At 43.6% G+C, this 18892-nt stretch overlaps 1 protein-coding gene across 3 annotated transcripts in view; it reads left to right on the top strand.

The window, feature by feature from the left end:
• Prickle2 (prickle planar cell polarity protein 2) overlaps window positions 1–18892 on the top strand; it is a 353881-nt gene that overhangs the window by 168032 nt on the left and 166957 nt on the right. Inside the window, exon 1 of one of the 3 annotated variants that reach the window (XM_051154937.1) lies at window positions 13093–13362. The exons of the other annotated variants lie outside the window; for them this stretch is intronic. The gene's annotated coding sequence lies outside the window, so the exon portion shown is untranslated. Of the gene's footprint in view, window positions 1–13092; window positions 13363–18892 lie in introns of those variants that run through there. 3 annotated transcript variants of the gene reach the window in all.

The following is an 18892-nucleotide window of genomic DNA, read 5'->3' as shown; positions in this document are numbered from 1 at the left end:
GGTGTGGGTTGGTGGGGAAAGATCCCCTTTTCTAAAGAGAAGGGCAGGAGAGAAAGAGGAAAGAAGATGTGCGGGTGGGACCAGGAGGAGAGGAAGGAGAGGGCTGTAATAGGGATGTAAAGTGAATAAAAAAATAAAGAAAAGAAAATACATAACGTATTGTAACATATGCACCTATAACCATCATACATGTATATAAGTATAAATCTATATGTGTGTGTATTCACATATAACTCACCAGCAATACCATGTGTTGTAATAGGGCTTTAGTGCCCTTTCAGAAGTACAGAGCGTTATCTATAATGGAAAGTTAGGTACGCTACCTTTATGTCCATCTTATCCACACAGAATGGTCAGGGAGGGTCACTTGCCCTTCTAGTGTTGACACTCATATCAATCACATCCTTTAATCAGACTGTCCCTAAAATACCATCTAGATAAGAATGAGGAGAGTAGGCCGACAGATGGGAGAATATTGTTTCTTGTACTGGGGCTTACCTTTTTGTGGTATGTTAGAATTTTAAGTGTAAAGGGCAAAATCTTTTGATTATAGTAACAATATTTGAAGTAGGAAAAAAAAATGACAATTAGACGTCTTTGCTTTTTCTGAGAGATATGTTGTCTTTCTATGACCCTGCCCTTTGAGTAGAAGTCGGCATCCCGTGGCCTATAGTATGCATGTTAGTAGCCGTGCCTTCTAAGAGAGTTTATCCCACACAGCCGCACTATGTGGCCTCTCACCTTTGTACTTGTGCAAGTGCTAGGCTTTCTGTTCTTGTTGTTTTGTTTGTTTGTGGTTAAAAAAAAAAATTACATCTAGCGTGGCCAATTCTGAGCATTTGGGTTTAGTTTTGAAAATATAGTAAAACTTTTAAGAATTAGATAAATAAGAATAATAAGAATTCTGTTTTAGGCCCCAGTGAGCTATGAAACTGGCTTCTGTAAATGTGTTGCATAACTTACTTTTTTTTTTTGTTTCATGTGAACAAAGGAAGGGATAAGTGTCACTTTTGATAATTATAACATGATTGGTTTAGGTATTTGATTATAATGAACTTAAAGGCTTGTATACAGATACATATATATATATATACATATGTATATATTTACAAGGCTGTTTAACTATGCTATTAAGCTTAGTCAACTGATTTTTTTTAGCATTCAATTTTCAAGCAGGGTATTCTGGTAGACCTTTAATAGCGTTTGCATAATTAAAGGGCAATCATAAAGAGATACACTTTAGGTTGCTAATAGTTTGTGACATTCATAAAGTAAAGGTGATGGCTGGGAGGAGAGAGTGACTTTTATGTACGTATGCCTGGAATTTCAAATGCTTGTATTGAGTTAATTGAAATGAAATAGATGATAAATTGAGGAATTTAATAAACTTTTTTAACTTATTAAAATCCAGTTGAAGATTATTTTTCATCTTGTATTTTCAAAGTTCATCCTAAAAGTGATATGTGATAGAATTTTTAAGTGGAATTTGGTCTATGGATGATTGGGAATATTTTGATCTACTTTTGGGGTGGTATTTTTATGAGATTTCTTTTGAGAAATAGTATTTTGTGGTCTTGCTAATTGGAATAATTGTTTATGTTATGTTATGTTTTCATAATGTCATGGAAAATGAAGGGTGTGTGTGTGTGTGGTGTGTACACATGCATACAGGAATGAGTGTGCCATGGTTTTCATGTGGAGGTAACAAGGCAAACTTGGGTACAAGTTCCTTGCTTTCTGTTTTGTTTGTGGCAATCTCTTTGTTCCCCACCTCTGTGTATGCCAGGCGAGCTGGCCTATGAGTTTTCAAAGATTCTCCTGTCACCCCTCCCATCTGGCCATAGGAGCACCAGGCTTAAACACATGTGCTACTTTGCCTGGCTTTGCATATATTTGGTGGCTTCAAATTAAGGTCTTTGCACTTGCATGACAAGCACTTTACCCCCTGAGCAATCTCCTCACTCCTCAAAATAAATGTTCTTATAACAAAAATAAGTGCAGTAGTCAGTGTTGTCTGGTTTAAAATCAGTGCTCTACACTAGGGACTACCTGGGTTCAAAATCTGGTTCTCCTATATTGTAGCCATGTGACATTGGGCAAAAATCACCAGATCTCTGTGTATTTAAATTCCTCCATTTACATCCTAAATGATAGTATCATCCCCAAAGAGTTGTTGTACAAGAATAAATAGATTAACTCAGGTAACGTTCTTTGAAGGCTATCTGACAAAATGTAAGCGCTGCATCAGTTAGCTGACGCTGTGTAACAAAGCACCCTGAAATTTAATTGATGATTTTGATCCAACAGTCCTGGGCTACTTGGGCTAGAGATGGATAGACGAGAGTGGCTTTGCTCCTTTGTATTATGCAATGACAGATCGAGCATGTGGCTGGAGTCACAATATTAGCCTCATCACCAAGTCAGGAAGGTTCAAATGTCCTTACAAGCCTCTTTTGCTGTCACATTTGCCGACACCCAATTGGTCAGAGCAAGTCAGAGTCAAATCCAGTTGCACAAGAAGGGACAACTAAGAAACTTAAGTGCAAGAAAGGGACCTATGCAAAGCGCTTTGCAGACCTTCCCTTTCAAACACTACACAAGCATTAGCCGCTATTGTTATTGTCATTATTATTGTTATCATCTCTCTAAACGTAAAGCCACTGAAATTAACTGCTCTTGAGTATGCCTTTGGTTGGTCATTAGTGTTGCTGCTTCCAAATATTGTGGGAGCCTCAAAAATTAATACTTGCAACAAGAGAGTTTTTAAGAGGAGCTTATTCTGCAGAGCTGAAATTATTATTTTTGTTACAAACTGTAGCTGTCCCTGTTGGTCTCCCTGGGAGCATTTTGCAGGCTATAAAATACAGCGATTACTATGGTAATCATATTGCAAGTATAAAATGGCTTTGACCTACTTGTTAAAATGCAGTGTGTATTAAAATAAAGACTGCGATCTTAAAGCTAAATGAACTCAGAATAAAAACAGAATGGCAAGTCCAACAGTGCGAGATCTTTACCAGAAAGGAGGGGATTGGATATAGAGGTGCACACTGCCTTTAGCTCCCTCATCTTCTCCCTGAAGCTATGCCCTCTGGGGAATGCCACCCAGGCTCGGCATTTCCCACCCGAACTTGCAGAGTCACCATTTGCAGAGGTGCTGTGGCACTTTGCATATGATGCTACGCCGGCTCTTCCAATTCTTTCTCAGTTTCAAATCATAACAACACCAGGAAGCAGAACTTATCATTTTCCTTTAATAAGTGAGGAACCTGAGGCTCAGAGAGAATAGATGAGCTGCCCCAGGCGTGGAATTTCTTCCTTCAAAGCCTTAGCCCATCGAAGACGCAGGCAGGGGTGGGGGGGGGGGGTGCGCAGGATTCTGAAACTTCAAAGAAGAGATTGACCACAGCCTCATGAGTTGATTTGGTTCCATAGACTCCATTCATTAGATATTTTTATTACATTTGTAAATTGACATTCATTTATGCAGGAGATATTTATTAGATACTTTCTGAGTGCCCAGCAGCATCCTGGCAATTGTGTTATCCCCATAGATAGGGCTCAATGGTTTTTCTAGAGTGAAGGGAGGGTATTATTTAGGGGCAGGCATTACTTAGGGGCTGCTCTGTGTTTCAGATAGCCACAGTAAGAGGAGAAACAAGGCAGAAGAACTGCACAGAGGACAGCTGAGAACAAACATCAAGGTTAAGGGCTGGGGACATTGGAGTTGGTACTGACATATTCACAGAGCCGCGTAATGTGATGGCTATAGCCACAGTGCGTACAGCTGGATTAGGATTGGCTGAAGGGAGAAGAGGCAAGACTTCCTGTGGGACTCCTCTTAGACAGGCTGGTACCAAAGTCTAGAAAAGAGATGACTGTGCTTGGAATAGGGCACACCAGCAGGAACTGAGATGTAAACAGTATTCGGGGGGTGTCGTGGAGCTATGCTGCTGTGGAGAGGGGTTGTAAATAGCGTCTGGTGTCTGTCTTCTTGGGAGTCTGGGTAAATTGGCTCCATTAAGGAAGGAAACCTAAGGGAAGATGATGATGTACCAGATTTGAGTGGGAAGGATAAGCTTTGGTCTGTAGATTTGAGGCTGGGCATCTCCAGCAGGTCATTTGTTCACATGAAAATGAAACTTAGGGCAACTTTCTGGGCCAGAACCAAGCTCTGAGTTCAGCCACATCTCCTCCATCCTTTCCACACCCTCGTCCCACTTTGTTTGGTCTCTTGTCCTTTTGTATCACTGTAGAAACTAAGGCCAGTACAGGTGAAGGTTCAATATGTTCAATTTACAGAAAAGAGCCACAACTAGAACAGTGCCTGGCAGACGGGGAGAGATGCCTTGGAGCGGGCAGTCTTGGTGCACACATTTAATCCCAGCACTCTGGGGCAGAAGCAGGCAGATCTCTGAGTTCAATGCCAGCATGGTCTACAGAGCGAGTTCCAGAACCAGCCTGGGCTATAAAAAGAAACCCTGTCTTGAAAAAAAAAAAAATGAAAGGTGGGTGTGTGCCTTGGAGAAGTTACCCTTGCAAAGTAGAAGTGTTGAGAGGAGAAGAGGCCCCAGACAGACTTGAGAAAGAACAGACCTGGGAGCCTACCACAGAGAAAACTGAACTGGTGCCTCTCCTCTCTGCTCCAGGGGCATCTTCAGAGAGAGCTGCTGTGTGAGTGAGTGACACAACACTTAGCATTTCGAACTTCCAGGAATGCAGGCAGAATAGCCCTGAAAATGTGATGATTTCTGAAAGTGATGGGCAGAGAAGACTTGAGTATGTGTTTCTCTCTCTCCTCCCTTCTTTGTTCTCTTTTATTTTCTACATTTAAAAGTAATTTTTATCCAACGGCAAGTTGGCTGTAAGCATTGGTGAAGAAAGATGACTCAGTCCTTTTAGTTGTACAGGAAAGAAAAAGATTTTTTCTTTTCAGGCCATTGGATCAGTCAGGGCTTCCTTCCAGAGAAAGGTTCACTGGGAACTACTCAGGGGCGTGGTCTGGGGCCTGCTGCTGAGTGCTGTGGTCATTACTGTAATGTGCTGTGGACCTAGACATGGACTGTGCCATAGCTGGCAGGCATTCGCCACTACACACACACACACACACACACACACACACACACACACACACACACACACACACACACACACCAATATAGCCTCTATGTGGGAATTCTCCTTCCCAAGTCTCCAGTCTTCTGCTGGGCAGCTTGTAGTCCTCTTGTTGGTCTCACTGGCAGAATTTGCTAAGGGGTTAAATGATGCCTTTTTGCAGCCTGGTAATTTCCATGTTGCCTAAGACAGTTGTCCCCTCCATAGCTTCAGGCTATCAGTGTTGCCCACTTTCATTTTTTTTTTTTCCTCTGACATAAGTAATTTAGAGATATAACCCTCAACATTTTAGTTACCTGAGCCATATTAATTGAGATGTGCTAACTGCTGCACGTAGACTGGCTGGCAATGTCAGGAGCACTGATTCTAGACGGCCTTAGAAAGAAACCTAAAAGCAAAAGCGTCATACTCGAAATAATGTGATTTTAGTGTATCTTGTTAGTAATAGTTTACAATTCTATGATAAAGAATTGTCAGAACTATCGTCTCTGGCCCTTGCTCTGTTGTATAGCCATGCTCTCTCCTCCTTGCCCTTCCTCCACCTTCCTAAGTACACCAAAGCCAGTCTCCAGCTGTCACGTTACTTTAGACTTAAGTATCTATGTATGTTTCTTTGAAAAGCTTGCATGCTTTCTAAACATAATTACATCTCACCCAGCGCTGCCTGGGTTGGTCGGAAGATCTGAACCCGTGTCCCATCAAGCCGCAGATTGAGAGAAGTCAAGACTCAGGTTGTGAACGATGCTGAGCAGACAAAGGATGAACTTGCACACTAGGATCCGTAACTAGGAGAGGGCTGGCTGCCAGTTCCCAGCATGGACGGGCTAAATGAAAGGCCAGCTGTCCTGGGATGAGCAGAGCAGCCTTAGGAACTTGCGCCCTAAAGAATGAAGTGTGGCCATACCATAGAGAGTTTCTCTTCATTTTAAGGATGAAGTGGCTCCTGCATTAAGTACTAGGAACGCTGTGAATGCCATTTCTTCCCCCTCAAGTCCCCATTGTGTAGTACAGTTTCCCATGGTGCGAGGCGGGGGAGGAAGGTGTGACAGTTCCAGTCCGTGCCTTAACTGGCATCATTATACATTGCTCAAGGAACACTGGGCTTCTAAATCTTGACATTATTTCAAAAAGTAGTAAATGTCACTGGAGGCTAGAGTTCCAAAACACCTTCTCTCTTCGGATGTGGAAGGAGCAACTTCATAGCCTTTGACAGTCCATCGTTCCTCGTTCGTAACTAGTTGGTTTTCTTAGACATTTATTTACATCTTTGTCATTTTTAATGGTCTTTGTAAAAAATGAATGAGGTAACAGAAAAGTATTCAATACAGGAAAAACGAAAACCGAAGTGACAACTGGAAATGGTTCTGTCTTTGGTGGTGGTGGGGGGGGGGAGGAGTAAAGTTTTGATTGATTTGTATTTCAAATAGCAAAATTGATTCAGGCTCACAATTTCGTTAGCTTTGACAATTTAACTGTCCTTACAACCAGCTTATAAATCAGTCCTATCTCTTACCCCAAATTTTTCATGTTACTTAATATCACCTCTCTTGCCAGGTCTTGGGAACTACTGATCTACCTTCTGGTTGGTCAGTAATTCTGCCTTTTCTGGTTTATCATACAATAGAACCATCAGGAAGGTTGTAGCTTTTTGAGTCTGTCTGCTTTAGCTTTGCATGATGCATTTCAAATTTGCTTTTTTGGTTGCATCTGAATTACTGGTTATTGAGCAGTCTAATACCTAGATGTGTCACAATTTATTATAAATCATTTAAGGTAAGTATAACATATGTGTGTACCATGAGCGCGGTACTTAGTAAAACATATTGTGTAGAAATCTTTTCAGGATTATGAAAGCAGTTAGGAGTGGATCTAGTCTTACCAACGGGCAGACTGCAGGGTTGTTTGCCATAGACCATCTTAAAAAATATTTTATTAATTTAATATGTGTGTGTGTGTGTCCGTGTGCACACACATGTGGCATGTTTGGCACAGATGCATGTTGAATACAAGTTGGAGACAACTTGTAGGAGAGTCTGAGCATCAAACTCAGGTTGTCAGGCAAGTGCCTTTACCTACTGAGCCATCTCACTGGGCCCGCAGGTCATCTTCTATCTTACCTACATCACCCACAGTGGAGCCTATCAAAATATAAATATGTTCTTCTTATGTCATCTTAAACCAGAACATAGCTTTTGAAGTGTCATAGCCTCCCAAAGCCTCCTTTTGCATTCTCTTACTCCTTCTCATCCATTCCCTCTTGGTTTTCTTTCACCCTTGCCGTCCTCTGTGTGCTCTCTCTCTCTCTCTCTCTCTCTCTCTCTCTCTCTCTCTCTCTCTCTCTCTCTCTCTCTCTCTCTCTCTCTCTCTCTCTCTCTCTTGCTCACTGGCTCTCTTCGCTTCCCCTCCCCCATATTCACTGGTGTTTATGTAACTGAATTAATTAGACCTGTTTCTCAAGGAGCTAGTTTTCCATAAAGTTCATTTTGCACTTGGCATGACAGAAGAGCTGGCATATTAATCAAACGCTACAATTTGTTCTTTGTATCTGAATCAGTCCGAGGTCAGGCTCACTGCTTATCTGTTGTCATTTGTACCACTCTGTCCCTCGCAGCAGTGAACCTGGCTTCTTTGTGTCTGGGTGGGTGATGGTTGTGAGTGTTGATTGAGAGTAGAATGGCCTAACAGGGAGAGGCCCTATCTCTATAGATAGTGTTACAGAACCCCGAGGATATACAATATCTGTATGAAAATAAGTAACAGCTTTTCTTGTCCTTGTTTGGCTGATAATATCTATAGCGTTTAATGGAATAACTCGAAAACTTTTGTCCTTTCTTAAGTACTGTGTTATTTGCTGGTTTGTGTATTCATTTGTGTTTCTGGAATATGCCCACTTAATTACTTCTCCCTCATGCACTTTAAATCCTCAAACATTCTCATATTATAGGTATTTAATAGTGTGTGTGTGTGTGTGTGTGTGTGTGTGTGTGTAGAGCATAGATGTATTACATAGCCCCGGGAGGGAATCAGAATTGGAAATACAAAGACTTAGAAGGATTTGAGTTCGTCAGAAAGATCCGTTAAAAGTCCATCAGAAAATTCCAAGTTCTCTCTGTCTCAGTCTCTGTCTGTCTGTCTGTCTGTCTGTCTGTCTGTCTGTCTGTCTCTCTCTCTCTCTCTCTCTCTCTCTCTCTCACACACACACACACACACACACACACACACACACTTTAGATTAGTTCTTGATTACCTCTGCTAATGTTGCTGAATTGAAAACGCTACAAGAAGAAAGATCAGTTCCGTTGTCTCATCTGAGAGGTGAGATGATTGGGCTCTCTGGGAATTTTAGAGGGGCTGTGTGACTCCTTATCCAGTAACATGACAAACATCACTAAGCAGTCAGAGCACATATTCCTGCCAGAATATACCCTCCAACTTCTTGTTAAGTCAACACTCCAGGAAGCCACGACTGATCACTCGGAATTATTACCTAAGAGGTGAAATCTGATTGCCATTCTGAAAAAAAAGTATTGTTTAAATGCTAAAACATAGCAGAAATGGTTTACAAAAGTTGGAGAGCCATTGGATGGCACAAAAGAATGTAGGAGGAGATGACTAAATTAAAGTGACGATCTCAGATTTCAGCGCTCCATGCTCTCTGAAGGCAAGTACCATGTTTTCTTCATGTTTCTGGTTTTACCTACCCCCCCCCCTTGCCCCTGCATCCTTTCTCATTGTAACACTGTGACATTGTATGCATACCCATTAGGTGCTGCATGACAGAATGAATATGAAGAAGATGTCCTTGCCAATCTCTCCCCTCCGTAAGACTTCAGAGTTCAGTGCATTGTCAAAGAACAGGCACAAAAGTTACTACTTTAAATGCCATCAGCATTAATTCAGCCCATTCCTCCAGACTGCATTGTTGCCTGTCTAGCCACATGGCACTGTTGGCTGCGCCTGAGCGTCTCCTTTCCACCCTCTGTCCTTGTAGTTCCAGAACGTCTGAGGGCAGTACTGTAGAGCATGCATTGAGTCCTTCCCTGACTCGATTCTGAACACCGCTGCTTTGATCAGTAGTTGAAAGCTAAAAGATTTAATGACTGAGAGAATTAAGTTAGCTTTTCAGCTTCAGACAAAGCAGAAACTCACTTCCTTGAAGTCAAACCTATGCAGACCTTGCCACGTATTTTGAGGGTTAGTTTATGGTTCTGTCATGGGAAGGACTCTGAGGGTTGATACCATCATAACCTTGCTTCTAGAAGATTGCTGCTCAGTAAGCATTTTCCACTTCTCAGCATAGGTTTGTGAAAACAGGATGAAGCTTTTCCTCTCTAGCTGTTAGAAAGATATCTTTGAAAACAGAAAACATTTTCTTTTCTACCCAGTCAGTGGTGTTTATGTAATAATAATATTTAATAAATTTTAATAAAAATAAGTTGTACAGGCCAGGTGCTCTGCTCAATGTTTTGTATATAGTCTCCTAAATTTAAAAACAACCTCAAGACAGTACTATGAATTCCATTTTAAAGATAAGTGGAGCTTAGCGAAGTCACATGACTCAGCAAAACTCAGAAGACAGTAAATGCCTATACTGGGGCCCCAAGCCAGGCCCTACCATGAAGTGTTCCCCAAATATACCAACTTGGCATTTCCTTTAAGAAGCCTTCTCTGGGCTGCCTTTGCCTGCAGGGCTGGCAAGATGACCTTCCTCTGTCTGCGATCCCTTAGACGTGTCCTGTTCTCCGAAAGGACCCAGGGCGAGTAAGGCTGTCAATGGCAGAGCTCTGCTTTCATGCTGTTGCTTTCTTTCTCTTGTGTCCTTTTGCTGTTTTTTTTTTAGTGGCTGACCATATTCATATCTCTGCCACTTTACCCTGGTACCCAGATACCATACAGGAAGTACAGGAACAAGAGCCTGCTGTCCTTTGTTATTTGTAGGTGAACAAGCACGGGGAAATGTGTTCCAGCCCCACATGTGGAGCTGCAGCCATGGACTGTCTCCTGCCTGCTGGGCACCTTCACTCACCTTGACGCTGCATTATAAAACAGCTTCAGTTTTTCCTACTTCTGTTTTTTTTTTTAAACTTACTGTTGTTATATGAATGATTAATACATGTGAATGTTCTCTTTCTCTCTCTCTCTCTTGTTTGAGAATCACCCTGCCTCTTGAAGGTGATGATTTGTCAGTTTTATTAATGCCTGAAACATTCTTGGCGCCGTTATGTCTTCAGCTCGCTCCTCTGCCCAGTTTCTTATGCTCTTGTGCACATTGTCTTATGACCTCTGGCTCTGCATCTCTGGTTCTCTGTGGGCTGACATGCGGCTTTGTTAGATCCTTGGATGCTGTGGGGTTTTCCAGGAGGAACTAATGCTTTCCTTATCTGCACATAGCCCGGATTTGAGAGCTAGATCCCTAAAGGCATTTTTTTTTTTTTTTTTTTTTTAATTTGCTTGTGTGGAGTTTTCTTGGCATTTCATGAACAAAACGAGATTTGATGTTAGTTTCCCTTCAAAAATCCCTGATTCCGCCTTTTATTTTTCCGCACTCCAAATTCCTTAATGCCACGGGCCTTAGGCTCCTAATTTGGGGGTAAACTTTCTCCTCTCACCAAGAAGCCATATGGAGACAGGGATTCACTAGCCTGGTTGATAGTCTTTCATCTCTGTGTTCATTGCATGTGAAGCCCTTAGTGAGCCTTTCTGGAAGATGTGTCCATCTCTTGCATGGTCATTAAAGTCCAGGCCTGTTTTTGTTGCTGTTTCTGTTTCTGTGATAAGGTACCCTGAAAAACAAAAAAGCAACTTTGAGGGAAGGGCCTTGTTTTAGTTTTTATAGTTTGAAGATTCCGTCCATAACGGTGGGAGGGTCTGGTCCTAGAAGCTGGTCCTAGGAGCTTCTGCAGTCGGAAAGCAAAGAGCAATGAACACTGATGCTCAGCCAGCTTTCTCTTCTGTATGCAGCCCAGGACCTGTGTCTAGGGATAGACCCACCCTAAATTGAGTCCTCTTACCTGAATCAAGCTGCCCCCTCACAGACAAGGACAAAATCTAACACAGTCTAGGCAGGCCTTCGCAGATATGGCTAGCAGCTGGTCTCGTAATATGTTCTAGATCCTGCAAGGTTGATGGTGATGATCATCACAGCCCCCAAAGAGCCAAGACAGTCACTGCCCTTCTACCTCACATCTGCAGCCCTAGTCGGGGTGTTTCTCACAGGCTTCAAGGTTATTTGGTTATTTCACCCCAGGAGTGTTTCCTGGTTCTTATTAGCTGAAAACACAAAAGAATTTTTGTCATCTAGTTGACAGAAGCATCTGACCCGTGGCCCAGGGGCTACATGTACCCCAGAAAAACTATAACTGAACCCAAACCAAATTCATAATGTAGAGATGAGAATGGGGGGGGGGTGGTTCTTTGTAATTTGATTGCAAGGTTCTTGAGCGTGACTTTTGTAGGTGGCAATGTTGTGTCGCAACGTCACACACACAGGGCATACCTGTGACATGTCTAGATATTTGAGAAAAGTTGCATTTCCTCAGCTGTCGGTTTTGTCATCTAACACAGGAATATGTATTAAAATATTAATCTTCTTTCCATCTGGAGTCTGTTCAGCCTTTGAAACACTTTGTTAAAAATATGAGCTTTTGCCATTTTCTTAAGTGTATCTCTAGAATCATTTTGTGCATGTATAATATGCATCTATATGCATAAAACTTGAAGGTTTGTTTATGCCAACACATATACATTTTACTCTCTGAACTATATATACAACGGTTCATTTGAAATTCACTTCATTCACAATTGATGCCTTTAGCTTCCTTTTTTCTCATAACTATACAGTGTCCCATCATATGGCTATTCCATGGTTTATGTACCAAATTCTCTGTTATGGAATAGTTGTGTTCATGTTATAGCAAACTTGCCTGTCGCTGTGCCTTGCCTTGTGTGTCATCTGATGTAATTGCCTTTATTTATCTGTCCACTTTCCACTCCTCCCATTCTGCTCTGCTGTGAGTTCCGTGTGGTCATCTCTCACTGATCATCCCAAGACCAGGCACAGGTGGCCTGCCAGCAATCCATCCTTATTTCCTTTCTATCTTAGGAGGGACAGTTTTCCAGGAAGAAAAACCAGCAGACAGACCTCGCCTCCTCCCCTAGATTCTCTACTTAAGCCCTGTAGTAAGGACAGGCTTTGCCACTGGAGTCATCTGTCTATGCCTCTGAAATCCTGCTGTGTGGTACTTTACACTTCCCAAAGTAGAGAAAGTGACTGCATTGCTGAGAGGCAGCGAGGGCCCGAGTTAACTATGAAAGGCTGGAGATGGATGTGAATGCTGAAATAAACACTTAGTTTTGTGACTGCTGCTTCTTAATCAACAGTTGTATTGGCATGTCAACTGCAGCCGTGCTTCGCTGTTTATCCCTTATTCAATCAACAAATATTGTGCGTTGCGCGTTGCGTGTTGGGTAACGGGCAGGGAATGAGACGCCTTGTTGATGGATGTAAAACTTTTACCCTGGTGCAATGCCATGCACAGGTTCAGGGAAAAAAAGTAAAAGTGTGCAGAGGGCCGAAAAGCAGACTGAGCAGAGACTTGGGGAGCACACTGATTCCTCCAAAGGAAGGCTTTCCTCATGTGCATTGTACCCATGGAAGGACCCCTGGAGTTATGTGGGGAAGTAGTCAGGGCTGAGGAACTTGGCCCAGTGTGCCTTTTTAGGTACTCCGCTTGCCATCTGCCTTTTCTGCTACCAACAGCACCTATGCACACTGGGCTCTTGTTCCTGTGTCCAGCTTCACTAGGGGGTTTGAGTGCTCTTAGGCGCTTTCTAATTTTAAAGCAATAGCTCCCTTAGATTTAAATCTCAATTTGGGAACAGGCCTACGATTGGCCCGCGGCTGGGGAGTTTCACCAATGAGCGTCATGAGGAGGTGGGGCAGCGTTTCTTTAAGCAGCCCACAAGCAGTCTGGAGAGCTTCTCTCCCAGGAGCTGAAAATTTCCAGCATCCAGGGCTGCTTGCTCCTGGAGCAGCTGCTGCCTGGGCAATGTCCTCACTTTCGCCAGCAATCCCTGCAGGGCCCTCTCAGGCTCTGCACCACTGGCGGCCAACATCCCGTGGGGACCCTTAGCCGCTGCCCCTGTCGCTGGTCTCCAGCGGTTGGTTCTCTTGCCTCTCTGCAGTTTCCCTTGGGACAGAGACTGTAGTGGTGACCAGGCAAGCGGACCAAGCAGAGACTGAGCCTGGTAAGTGGATCCCATTCAGCACAGGGGAGAAAGACAGGATGCAAGCCTGAGCAGAGGCTCTAGCCCCAGGGTCCCCCCTGGGCAAGAAGGAGCCTGACTGTACGAAAGTAACCTGGAGGTGGAGGGAAGGGAAGGAGAGAGGGGTCCTGACATCCAGAAGCTGGGTGGTAGGCTCTGTCTAGGAGACCCTGGGGCCCACTGTACTTCCACCAGCTTATTAACCACCATTGGGATTCATAAGATGCCAGAAAGGGTTAACATTACTACATTTAGGACTTGGTGTGTGTGTGAATGGGGAGGAGGGTGGTGTTAATCTTCTTGGAATTTGATTTTTAAATAGTATTTTATCTGCTTATAATTCCTTTCTTTTAAGTATTTAATATGTATATACTGCTAACGACATACTACTTGCTCTGTTAAGCTAGCAGAAATATTCCTCGTGTTTCCATGAAAGTCGCTTTTACAGTATTATTTATGCCTTTCCACATACCTTTTATGCCTTGAGCTTACAGTCCCTAAAAGCGAAAGTGTTCCTGGGACTTTAAAAATTCTTTTCTTGGCTCCTTGGTGTGGCTATATAGCATTAATCAACTCTGAATTTGTACATGCATTCTCTCTGAATCCAGGTAGGCAGACTCCCCTCCCTCTTCCTGCCCTTGTAGCTGCCTGCAAGGGATGTGTGTGTGTGTGTGTGTGTGTGTGTGTGTGTGCGTGCGCTGTTTTGGAAACAGTTGGCAGGAATGGGGCGCTCAGTCCTGTTTGCCCAGAGCACCTCATACACCCTGTTAGCTGACTCAGAGGGGAATAGTACAGCCTACAGTGCTGCCAGCCTGGAGGGCTTAGGCAACTGCACCCTGGAAATTTAAAGCCAAATTCCCGAAAAGAGACGGCGGTTCTCTAGGCAGGTTAGATTTAAAAGATGCATCCAGGCAGCTCCCCACCCCGGATCTGTTCTCTTGTTTGTACCTGAGCAGTATGTTCGAAGGTACTGCGCACAGGGTCAGAGTTTATTTACGGAGTTTTATTTTTTAAAGAGGAAGCAGCTGGGATACATGCCTCCCAAAACTGGAGTAAACGTCTGATGCGTGCATTGCCAAATTCCATTTCCTCCCGTATTAAATGATTTTTGGCTTCAGCAGCCTTGTCTTGGTAGGCTGGCTTGGCCTCGCAGTTGTGTGGATGGTGTGAATCATTTGTAGACTTTGTGTTCTCTGCTCTTTGCACACACTTTTGTCCGGGCAGCTAGTTGAGTAATTAGAAAGATAGATATGGCCCAGTCTGTACAGACAGGAAAAAAAAAATCGCACCAGGCGAGAATCTGTGCCTTTCTCCTTTCAAATCATCAATTGCTGAATCATCCCAGCCACTGAGCAGTTCACATAAAGGTGTCAATGACCTGAGTGGAGAAGAATTCATGCAGCTCATCGGCTGGCCCCACCACAAGACTTCTTCCTGTGGGGCCAACAAGGAGATAGGGGAGATGAAAACAAGCATAGGAGCAAGCTTGTGCTCTTCCTCAGTGACTGCCCAGCGCTCAACGGCTTTCTGGGGACCTGCCCGGGGAACTGGTGACTGGACGAAGGTCTCAAGAAATGCAGAGCACATCAGGACGGCCTTCCTGAGTGACTTATTTCTGTTTTAGGGGAAGGAACACTTTGTTAGAATAACAGATCATGGCTGCTTTTTAAGAGGAAAACATTTTTTTGTTCCAAAGGCAGATAGATTTTAGAGTATAAATCATTGGATGTAGGATGTGTGTGTGTGTGTGTGTGTTTGTGTGTGTGTGTGATGTGTATATGTATAGTGTGTACATGTGTGTGGTGTGTGCATGTGTGTGATTTGTGTATGGTGTGTGCATGTGTGTGATGTGTGCATGTGTATGGTGTGTACATGTGTGTGGTGTGTGCATGTGTGTGATTTGTACGTGTGTGTGGTGTGTGCATGTGTGTGATTTGTGTATGGTGTGTGCATGTGTGTGATTTGTGCATGTGTATGGTGTGTGTATGTGTGCATGTGTGTGGTGTGTGCATGTGTGTGGTGTGTGCATGTGTGTGGTGTGTGCATGTGTGTGGTGTGTGCATGTGTGTGGTGTGTGCATGTATGTGGTGTGTGCATGTGTGAAGTGTGTACATGTTTGGTGTGTGCATATGTGTATGTGTGTGTAGTGTGTACATGTGTGTGGTATGTATATGTGTGTATATGTGAGAGTAAGGGAGGGATGTGTGGGGTTTGTGTGTGTGGTGCATGATGTATGCGGTATGTGCATATGTGAATATGTGGGGGGGTGTGGTGCATGTGTGTAGTGTGTGCATGTGTGTGGTGTGTACATGTGTGTGGTATGTATGGGTGTGTATATGTGAGAGTAAGGGAGGGATGTGTGGGGTGTGTGTGTGTGGTGCATGATGTGTGAGGTATGTGCATATGTGAGTATGTGGTGTGTGTGGTGCATGTGTGTAGTGTGTGCATGTGTGTAGTTTGTATGGGTGTGTGTATGTGAGAGTAAGAGAGGGATGTGTGGTGTGTGTGTGGTACATGCATGTGTGTGGTATGTGCATGTGTGTGTGGTGCATGTGTGTGTGTGGTGCATGCGTGTGTGTGTGGTGCATGTGTGTGTGTGTGGTGCATGTGTGTGTGTGTGGTGCATGTGTGTGTGTGTGTGTGTGTGGTGTGTTTGGGGTACATGTGTGTAGTGTGTGCATGTGTGTGGTATGTATAGTGTGTGTATGTGAGAGTAAGGGAGGGATGTGTGTGTGTGTGTGTGTGTGTGTGTGTGTGTGTTTGGAGATGATGAACATCCTGTCTGCAGAAAATTACCAGGAGATTTGAACATTTTCCTGAAATCAGCCTCAGATGGTACGCAGCTTTGCATGTAATACAAGAAGCCCTGTTACCAGGCCATCTTTCGTTGTTGGGCCCTTTAGCCTCACTTTTCAGCTTCTCTATCAGTAAGCCTTTTATTTTATTTGTTAATTTGTTTTTATTTTATTGTTAATTTTGGAGATGTGTTTCCCTTTAAGAAACTGAAATACCTGTCACCCCCTCTCACACTCCCTTTTTGAATCCTCCCTCCATCCGCAGCCCCCACTATTAGCTCAAGCTGGCCTATGAACTCATGATCCTCCTACCTTGGCCTCTCAAGTGATAGGATTCCGTGCCTTGCAGTCTTGTATGGCTCCTTGGATTCCGTGCCTTGCAGTCTTGTATGGCTCCTTGGATTCCGTGCCTTGCAGTCTTGTATGGCTCCTTGGATTCCGTGCCTTGCAGTCTTGTATGGCTCCTTGGATTCCGTGCCTTGCAGTCTTGTATGGCTCCTTGGATTCCGTGCCTTGCAGTCTTGTATGGCTCCTTTCTGAGCCTTATAAGATGGAATTTATTTCTGAGACCGTTGCATGTAGCCTGACTCCCCACTGGCCTCCTCTCACCATCGTCAGCAGGAAGGGCTGCTGGCTTCCTTTCACAGCATTTCCTTTACATGGTGATTGTTATTCTGGGGGACAGGGATATGCCTTCAGGAATGGGAGCAATTCAAAGGCTTGACCCAGTGCTCAGCAACTTGCTGGTGGTGTTTCTGGTCTTTGTAGGGCCATTTGCAAGGCAGCAAGCTGGTTCTGTGTTTGGTTTACCCAGAAGAGCATCAACCATGAGAAGAACTGACAATTAAAAGACTCCCAGGGACACCTGCGAGGCACGGTGCAGGCCTGTGTGGTTGTGTGCACAGAGTTCTGTGGTTTTTAATTTGGAAAAACAAATCTCAGAGTTTTTGTATTCCCCAAGATATCTTTCTTAATCACTCCTGAAAAATACCCAGCCACATTAAGCCCTTCCTAGCTCTGTTATAAAATGGGACACACTGGGAGATTATAAACACAGTATGGTATTCTTATGTCAGTGGGCAGATGCAGAGGGAACAATGATTTTTGCTTCCAAATCACAGTCTGGTAATCCTAGTTAAATATGATGATACTTGGTGAAAGCTCATATTTCAATGTAATGTTCTAGAAAGGTTTTAAATGTATTTTTCTTTTTCAAAATGTAGATAGAAAGAAAATTTTATTTGGTTAAGATGCAAAAAAAGTTTTTTTTTTCAGTTTCCAAAACAGTAGTCTTTATTGATTTATAAAAATTTTTATTCTTCACAAACACATAAGCATTTTTTTCAATTTCTAATTAATTCACTTTATATCCTGACTGTAGTCCCCTCCCTCATCTCTTCCAGGTCCCACCCTCCCTCCCTCCCACTCCTCCCCCTCTCCCTTAGTCCTGAGAAAGGGGGAGCCCTCACCTATCATCTGACCCCAGCCTATCAAGTCTCATCTGGACTGCCTGCATCCTCTTCCTCTGTGGCCTGGCAAGGCTGCCCCACCAGGGGGAAGAGATCAATGAGTGGGCACCAGAGTCCATGTCAGAGGCAGCTCCTACTTCCCATATTAGGGGACCCACAAGGATCCTGTGCTGCCTATGGACTACTTCTGAACAGAAGGTCTAGATCCCCATCATGCATGGTCCTCGTTTTGTGCATCAGTCTCTGCAGCCCCACCCCCACCCCTACCCTGGGCCCAGATTTGTTGGATCCATTGGTCTCCTTGTCAAGCTCCTGTGGTGCCTTTTGTGTTCTTTTATATTAGTGGTTTTCAACCTGTGGGTTGTGACACCCCCCCCCCCAAATGGGTCACCATTTATTTATGTTATGATTCATAGCAGTAGCAAACTTACAGTGATGAAGTAGCAGTGAAATGATTTCATGGTTAGGGCTCACCACACCATGAGAAGCTGTATTAAAGGGTCGCAACGGCAGGACAGCCGAGAGCCGCTGGTTTATATTTTGCTGTAGGACAGGCAAAGAAGACTGTTGTAATCTAGATGACCTCCATTGGAAGGAAAGGTGTAGAGCAGGAGAGGGGACAGACACAGCAGTGAACTGAGCCTGGAGGCCTTGGAGGAGCACTACACATTTGACCCGTGTGTGGAAGTTAATGTGACTGTGACCAGCCCTTCCTGTTGACGGAACTCTTCCTGACTCTGGATGCTAATCCATCCTGAGTGTCATATGGACCACTGTTCATTAGAACCTTGAATGTTACCTTTGCTTTACTTTAAAAAAAAAAAAAAGACTACTTAATCTTTGCTAGTCTTGATGTGAGGTTATTCTCGGTTCACCTGGATTATTATTATCCTTAGCCCTTAAATTTTTTTTTTATTTTATATTTTGAAATGGAATGCGGCTATGTACCTCAGGGTAGCCTTGAACTTTTGTTCCTCCTATCTCTATTGCCCTACTGCCTTATTTATTAACAATTAAGGGTATGTTCATGCTTCTAGGCATGAGCAAATATCTGTTGTGTTGGATTTCAGACAAACCCTAATTTTGAACACAAGGAAATCCATCCCAGGAAAAACAGACCTAATTGATCATAGTATCACACAGGATGCTAGTTGTGTCCTTGCCAAGCACAGGCCAAATGCCTTAGCACGCTGTCTGACGTTCCTGCATATGAAAATGTCCTTTGAAGTCTCGGCCTCCACAGGTCTA

This window comes from Acomys russatus, chromosome 13, assembly GCF_903995435.1.
Source record: "Acomys russatus chromosome 13, mAcoRus1.1, whole genome shotgun sequence".
Taxonomy (NCBI): domain Eukaryota; kingdom Metazoa; phylum Chordata; class Mammalia; order Rodentia; family Muridae; genus Acomys; species Acomys russatus.
Note: the sequence above shows the minus strand (reverse complement) of the source record. Positions and strands in the feature narration are given on the sequence as shown.